We start from the raw sequence: 8,424 nt of genomic DNA on the forward strand, positions 1-8,424 counted from the left end.
ACTGAACACCTTAGAGTGTTTAACTCTAAGCTCCTGAATATCAGGAGGATATTCAGTCTTCTGCTGTCCCTCCTGTGATGGCATCAACATGCACTCTGCTGCCCACTCTACTTGATCATGTCGAATCAATCTAGCCATCCTCCGGAAAGAAACCATCCTGAGATCACTATCCCTGAGTGCCTTAAGAATATGTGTCTTCCCATTCACTTTGAACCTCATCTCCATCTCCTTGAGGTTAAGAGTGAACTCCCCAATATCATGCAACCAACTCATCCCAAAGACTATATCTGTATCTCCCATAGGCACAACATAGAAATCTGCCTTAAAGTCATAATTATTAACTTTCAATGGGAGTCCAGTGATCTTACGATCACATTTGAGGACATAGCCATCAGCTACCCTCACTCTAATTCCCCCAAACTCCTCTGTTTGTATGCCACGCTTCTCCACCATCCTAGCATCAATGAAATTATGAGTGGCACCTGTATCAACCAAAGTTATAACTCGCTGTCCAGCAAGCACTCCTCTCATCCGGAATGACCCTTCCTGCCTAATACTAGTGAAACGAGCTTCCCTAAGTTGCCCATCTCCTTCCCCATCCTTGGACTCCATTTTAGACAATTTTTCAGCCTTGTCTTCCTCTTTTTCACCATCTATTTCCTCTATATCAGACTGCTGGTCTGAATTATCTGATTCTGATTCCTCATAGTATGCCCACATAACTCTGTTAGCTTTGCCCTTTGGTCTAAGAGGACAATCATGGTTTGCATCATAGGGTCCCTTATAGTAGAAATATAATTTTTTTTTCCTCAAATCATTTAATATTTCCCTATCAAAAGGTGCTGGAGTTTTATCTTTAGAATCATTTTTAAAATCAATCCTCTCTGGTTTTTTATAAAATGGTTTGTTATCCTTACTAGAAGATGCTCCTTTGGACTGAAATTTGTTTGTTGGGACTGCATTTTCCATACTTCTTGCCCTAAAGAAATAGGATCAAATGCCTTTATCCAACCTCTCAGTGGTTCAAATAGGCCCTCAATGAAAAGAACTATCAATCTACGCTCTGAAATGTTTGGCACCATGACTGCCAACCGCTGAAATTCACCAATGAAATACTCCAAGTTGCCTGTTTGTTTTAGTTGTGCTAAGTCCCGGAAGTAAACCTCTGGATCTTTCTTGTCAAATCTTTCAACCAACCTATCCACGAAGTCCTGGTACTCTGTCACCTGATTATGCTGAAGTGTTACCATACCATGGTACCACCAATCATGTGCTACTCCCTCCAAATGCAAAGTGGTGTATTTGATAGCTTTAATCTCTGTCATTGGCCTCAGTGCCAAAAATGTGTCAAGCTTATGAATCCAAGCTTGAGCTGTCATCTTACCACTCCCATCAAATGTAGGCATAGTAAGCTTGCCTGTAACCCTATTCAGCTCACTATTTTGACCTCTAAGCCTCCTATCCTGTCTGAGTGACCTGTAATGCTCTCTCGTCTGATTAACAAACCTCTCGAATGTCATCCTCTCTCGCACCTATGGAGCTAATAATTCCCATTTGTCATTCGCAGCCATGAGGATATCTGCGAACATCTCCTCTCCTGGTTCTTCTGTAGGTGTTACCTCAGTCTCATCTCTAATGAAGGTAGGATGTGTAGGCCTGTCTGCTGTCCTGGAATGAGTCCTATGAACTCTGGGTGACCCCACTGCACTCCTGTTATCCCCTTGCTCCTGATTCTGTCTGTCTTGTGGGTTCATGCGCTCAATCATGGTGGTGGGTGCCTGCAAGGCCTGAGCCATCTGCTGCTGTCCTATAGCCATTGCTCTAAAAAATTCCCTTCTTTCTTGCTCCTCATTCCTATTGCCTCTAGCTGGGCTACTCTCTTGCCTGTCACCCATGGTACCCGACTGCCTGTCAAATTCTTGTTCCCTGTCAAACAAAGCTCGCCTACGAGTGTAATATCTGTGAGAGCCAACCTCAGGTGGCTGCATGTGATTGCTAAACCCTCAGGATGGCAGGATTTAGCTCTGATACCAATGTAAGAACCCAACTTGGCTCTCCTCTGCTGACTGTTTCTTTTGAATGCAGTTGATTTGAATTTGTTTTGGTTTTTGAATGTTTATGGATTTTTTGTGTTTTTTTTGGTAATAATGAGCAATGATACAATATTGAAATAAACTCCTATGCTTAAAATAATTCTGAAACAATAATATTACTGCTGGAATTAATTTATGAGACTATCAAGGGAATGTCTATTCTGTTCTATGGCCAATATGCCTGAAAAACAAATTCATTACAATGTAAGATAAAAACCTGATTTTTGCTGTCCCAATAGATGAAAATCTGCAACTGCAAATTTTAATCTTTAAAATTTTTTTTACTGTTCACGTGGCATTGTAGCAGTCCGTACGGCGGCACTGTTCACGTGGCACTGTAGCAGTCCGTATGACGGTACTGTAGCAATTTGTACCGTACTTGTTAATCACCAAAATTTCTTCAATAAATCTGCAATAATTTCCCGTGAATTTATTCTTCAATTCTGCACAATTAGATGCAAATAAGACCTCTGAATGAAGTCTTCCTGAAACCAAATATCACTGAATATTTCATCAACTCAGATGGTGAACATTGAAGCAACTATGTCCTCCAATGGTGGCTGAAAACCCTAGTCTCCAGAGCAAAACCCTTTCAATTTCACAATGTCAAAATAGCAAATATGCCTCTTCTTTCCAAACTCAACGCTATATATCCTTTTTGCAAATCGTACCCTAATCCTCTTAATTACAATTTTGCTTGTAAATTCATTTAATTTCACTTTGGGTGTCAAAACGATTTTAATCATTAAATGGGCATTTAATTTTAATATTTCAATAGTCTGGCTCAGATAATTTAATTAAAAACATGGCCCCGTCTGATGATGAGTTGACCCTCAAGTTAAGTGATTATAATATAAAGTCACTTTATAACTTTATTATTAAATCACTTAATAATAAATGCTAAGTTATTCAAACTTGTCTAACTCCATGAATACTTTGAATTTAGCTATGCCGTCTAAAACTGGAGCTCACCAGTTGACCACCCATATGACCGTGATGTCTGCTAAAAATAGCAGGGGTCCATCTCCAACTGCTAAAAATAGCCTGACCAAGCCAAACTCAAAGCAAAACTCATCATAAAAAAACTCTGGCAACCCAGAAGTGTACTCTGCTCTATCCCCGGAAGATCTCCATGCCAAGGTGAACCTCTATCCAATCCTACTAGCCTACGAGGGTCTTTGATAGGCTAATCACAAGCTAGAGTGATGTCTCTAGCTAGAAGGGGACATCACATTGAGTTCTCGTATTCCTTTACCTTCCTGCGAAGGGCCGGGCCAGTCCAGAAGGATATGGCACGAGGGACTAGATAGTCCGTGGTTGGGCGGAAAAGCGCCCTAATGATACTTTCCCTCCCCACCAGTATCATGACCGAGTTGAAGTTCAGAATTTAGCATCAGTTGAAAAGTACTCTCTAAACCCTATCTCTCTTTCATTTCATGCAAGTTAATTAGTTCTTAATATTGCATGTATGCTTAATTTTTAGTTCAATGTACTTAATCTTCAGTTATCATTATTCATGTTCCTGTTTTGAATTTTAAATTAATATATATATATATATATATATATATCTTGCTATGCTTATGTTAACGGCCATTCTTTTGCAACAGTTAGATTATTTGAATTTAAATTTCTTTCAAAATTTTCAGCATGTTACATCTCATTGTATTTCAGTCCTTTCGTTGCATAAGTGGTTGAGTGATCTATTTCCTAGTTTTAATAATCGTCCTCCCATTGAAAAGTGGTTGAGTGATTCTCTATTAGTTGTTCTTGTTAGACAGTTCAAATAACCAGAAGACAACTGAGAGGGGGGGTGAATCAATTGTCACAGATTACCGGGACCATTAGCAATTTAAACTTTAATACTGGAACCCAGAACATTAAAACCGGAATAGCAGATAAACCAATTAAGCATAAACAATAATCACAGAATAAATACCATCCATATGACACCAAGATTTATACATGGAAAACCCAGTAAAGGGAAAAACCACGGTGGGAAGCCTACCCACAGTCAGATAATACTTCTGCAGTAAGTATGTGAATTACAATTGAGGGCTCTGCACTTGCAGGAAGGCCAACAGCCTAGAGCGCACTGCTCATCACAAAAAGAGCCTCACTGACTACATAGAAATCCAAACTACAATCCGGAGAAGTGTTGAACTGCAAAAGATAGCATCTTCTATGCCTGAGTACAGTTTCAGTTTAATGTAATGTCCCTACTAGTTAGAGATCATTGTCCTGCAAAATAGATTGTTATATATATATATATAACTAATCTAACTTGCAATTTAACTTAAAAATACTTAATTAACATAATCACAATTCTCATCTGATAAAAAGGATACGAGTGCCATACAGAAATATGTCCTTAGGCAGTCGTGAAGCTCGCCTTCTTGGAACCCATCTTGGTTCCAAGCCCTCCAGGAAGTCGAAGGTGAATTCGACTCCTGTCTTGAATGTAATTTCTTACACAGAATACAGGAATACCTGGATGTAAGAAATTACATTCAAGACAGGAATCGAATTAACCTTCGATTTTCTAGATGGCTTGGATGTAAGAAATTACATTCAAGACAGGAGTCGAATTCACCTTTGACTTCCTGGAGGGCTTGGAACCAAGATAGGTTCCAAGAAGGTGAGCTTCACGACCGCCTAAGGACATATTTCTGTATGGCACTCGTATCCTTTTTATTAGATGAGAATTGTGATTATGTTAATTAAGTATTTTTAAGTTAAATTGCAAGTTAGATTAGTTATATATATATATATATATATATATATATAGTTTTCTAACAATCTGTTTTGCAGGACAGTGATCTCTAACTAGTAGGGACATTACAGTGGTATCAGAGCATGATCCTGCCATCCTGTAGGGTAAAGATGAATCATTCTAGTCAATAAGAAAAATCTGACAATGCGTGTATTCACGTGTATGCTTCGTGTTTTTTATGTGTATGCTTCGTGTTTTTGATTCATATTGGGAGATAACTCAGTTTGAAAAAATTGCCAATTGCTTGAGGACAAGCAATTTTGAGAAGGGCAGACTGTCATGTCCCCTCCTGGATCGTTATATATATACGAAAAGAAAGAGAGAGACCCTAAATGAAGAAATTATTATTATTAATTAATATAATAATTACCAATGACTGATTATTTAAAATTCATTAATTAAATATTATTTATGAACATGATGTAAATATTAATATTAATTTCTTATTTCTCAAATAATAATATAAATTTTACAATATTATATTATTGACAAAACATAATAAAGTAATTAGAAAACAAATATAATAATAAATAAAATTCAAAGAAACAACTATTCAATAAAAAAAACAATAGAATAGCACTCATCCTAATCAATAAATAAAGTTGATTATTAAATCAAATATAAATAAACTGTTGTTGTCAAAGATTGTTCCCTCACAATAGACAGTGATATTCAGTAATGTAAAACTAATACAAATTAAATAGTTTAACCACTGATTTTCATCTCTTTCAACTAATCGATATTATAACATTAAGTTGTAATAATCAGCACTTATATCCTCAATCTAATCACAAACTATCAATGAATGGACAATCAGTAATAGGATTAATATCCAACTAATAATCATAATAATATTGTTCGATCATATATGACAAACCGTTCCATATACAACAATTAGCATAGATTAATAAGCATTATGGAAGGATCTTATTCCCGTAAAGTCTAAATGACTTTGTCTCTTGCTACTGCTTTGTGGATTAAGAGAACATCAACATATCGTGGAAAGCAAATATCGCATGAGTCGATCTTCTATCGACGTATGGGAAAGGATACTAATCAAATGATTAGACAGCAGTGATTAAGAAAGTGAGGAGTTGTTAAGACAACTATATCAAATTAACCAATGGTCAAGGAAGAATGTGATCGCTTAAGGAGAAACATCATAATGAAGAGATGTATCTCTAGTGAGGCAACCTTACCATCGTATATATGGAGGGTGTGTATCTCTTTAGAAACATCACGGAGGGATAGCTCAGACTAAGCAAGGGACTTCAAGCTTAGAATCAGATTGGTACATTAGTAGTTCTTGTATTTATTCAGATCTGCTCTGTCAGGTCAGGGCCAGTAACATATCACCATTAGATATATCAGACACAACATCAGATTAGTGCTGCAAGGTTATACATCCACAATACAGAGCCAACATTGCATGGGTTAAGAGATCATAGTAGAGACTGCAATCCATATGGCTAAAGCAATATCGCATTATATCTCAGTGCGTATTTACATTGCTATACTTGATATAGTATGCGATCCTTACATTAAGTACAAATACCTCAATTCATTGAGGAATACACTTAATTATATTTAGTTAGGGGAGAGGATGCGTGGCTTCAGGAATATAAACATATGTACAAGGAAACATTAATAGGAAGATAGATGGCAGATTTATTAAAGAACTTTATGAATGACATATTATAAAGAGGAATTAGTGAAGGAGTTTATGAAAGACTTACCAGGAAATTGTAGTCTGATTTGTGGCAAATTTAAGGTAGCCTTAAAGGAGAACATAGGAGGAGGATAGGAGACTGCTACTTGGGTGGAAAGAAAAGTCAGCAAGCTACACCAGCAGGTTACGCACAGGTAAGTTTTGTATGGATATTTTATTATACATGTTAATAAATATATATAATAAACATGATGTTACATATGCTGAGGAATATAAATAAAGAATGCCTTAATACATGTATTAATGAATATGAATAATGAATAGTTTAATATATGTATTAATAAATATAAATAATGAATATTTTAATATATATATTAATGAATATGAATAATGAATAGTTTAATATATGTATTAATAAATATAAATAATGAATATTTTAATACATATGTTAATGAAAGGTTCTTAGATGGTAATGAATATGTATAAACATAAGTAATAAATACATATCAATGAATAGTAGGAATATATATTAAGAAATAAATGTGAATATTGGATAATGAACATTTTTATGAATATATGTTAGGGAATACATGTTAAATCAGGAATATGTAAATGTGGATTATGGAATAGGAAAATAGTAAAGAAATGCAAAAATGTATTATAAATGTAATCACATGTTGGAGGCTATAGGGAGGAAACTCCCTTAGTCTAACGGAGGGATTGTAATAATCCCTAGGGCAGTATATATTCTGAATATCTATATGCATATATATGGCTTGGTTGACTAAGTTCAACTAAGAAGAGACGGATCTGGCCGATCCCCTCTGAGGACTTGGATGATGAGATGCATCACCCAAGGCAAGGAATGGACATAGGGTCTTCCTTGGATGGCTTGGGTGTAAGAGTTTACACCCAAGACAGGAATCGAACTAACCTTCGATTTCCTGGAGGGCTTGGATGTAAGAAATTACATTCAAGACAGGAATCGAATTAACCTTCAATTTTCTGGATGGCTTGGATGTAAGAAATTACATTCAAGACAGGAGTCGAATTCACCTTCGACTTCCTGGAGGGCTTGGAACCAAGATGGGTTCCAAGAAGGCGAACTTCACGACCGCCTAAGGACATATTTCTATATGGCACTCGTATCCTTTTTATTAGAAGAGAATTGTGATTATGTTAATTAAGTATTTTTAAGTTAAATTGCAAGTTAGATTAGTTATATATATATATATCTGTTGTTTTCTAACAATCTATTTTGCAGGACAGTGATCTCTAACTAGTAGGGACATTACCTTTAAGCTCAATACTGGAGGACTAAATCCTCTTACATAAACCCAATTCGATCTCCAATGATCGACCAACTCCTCTGCCAGAATGATATTACATTATTCGCCTATTACATTCCTTGACCATGACCTCTAACAATAACCATGATGATCTACAATGAGATCTTACATCTATATATACAAACCCTTGACCATAAATAATTAGGTCGGCCACCAGACAATAAACCAATTACATAATTACAAACCATGTCATCCTGAGACCAAACAAATAATATCCAACACATAAGACATCTCGGAAATACATCGATAGGTCCAATCCACACGTTACATTAATGTCGGTCCATAACCTCGATCAACTAGGACCCAGTATAGGTCCACATGCTAGAGCAATGATCTCCATTCACCAAGTCTCGAACATGATCACCAACAAGATCCAGAAACTCCACCAGAAGCTGCACCAATACCACTTATGCAATTCATCAAAGATCTCCACCAAAAGCTCTACCAGTGAAACCCTCGCCAAAACCAAAAAACAAGCTTTTAGGCAAGTAGGATAGCATCCGATCACCAGACCAAAACCAACTGACCAAATATGAGTATGAG

Source organism: Cryptomeria japonica, chromosome 7, assembly GCF_030272615.1.
Source record: "Cryptomeria japonica chromosome 7, Sugi_1.0, whole genome shotgun sequence".
Taxonomy (NCBI): Eukaryota; Viridiplantae; Streptophyta; class Pinopsida; order Cupressales; family Cupressaceae; genus Cryptomeria; species Cryptomeria japonica.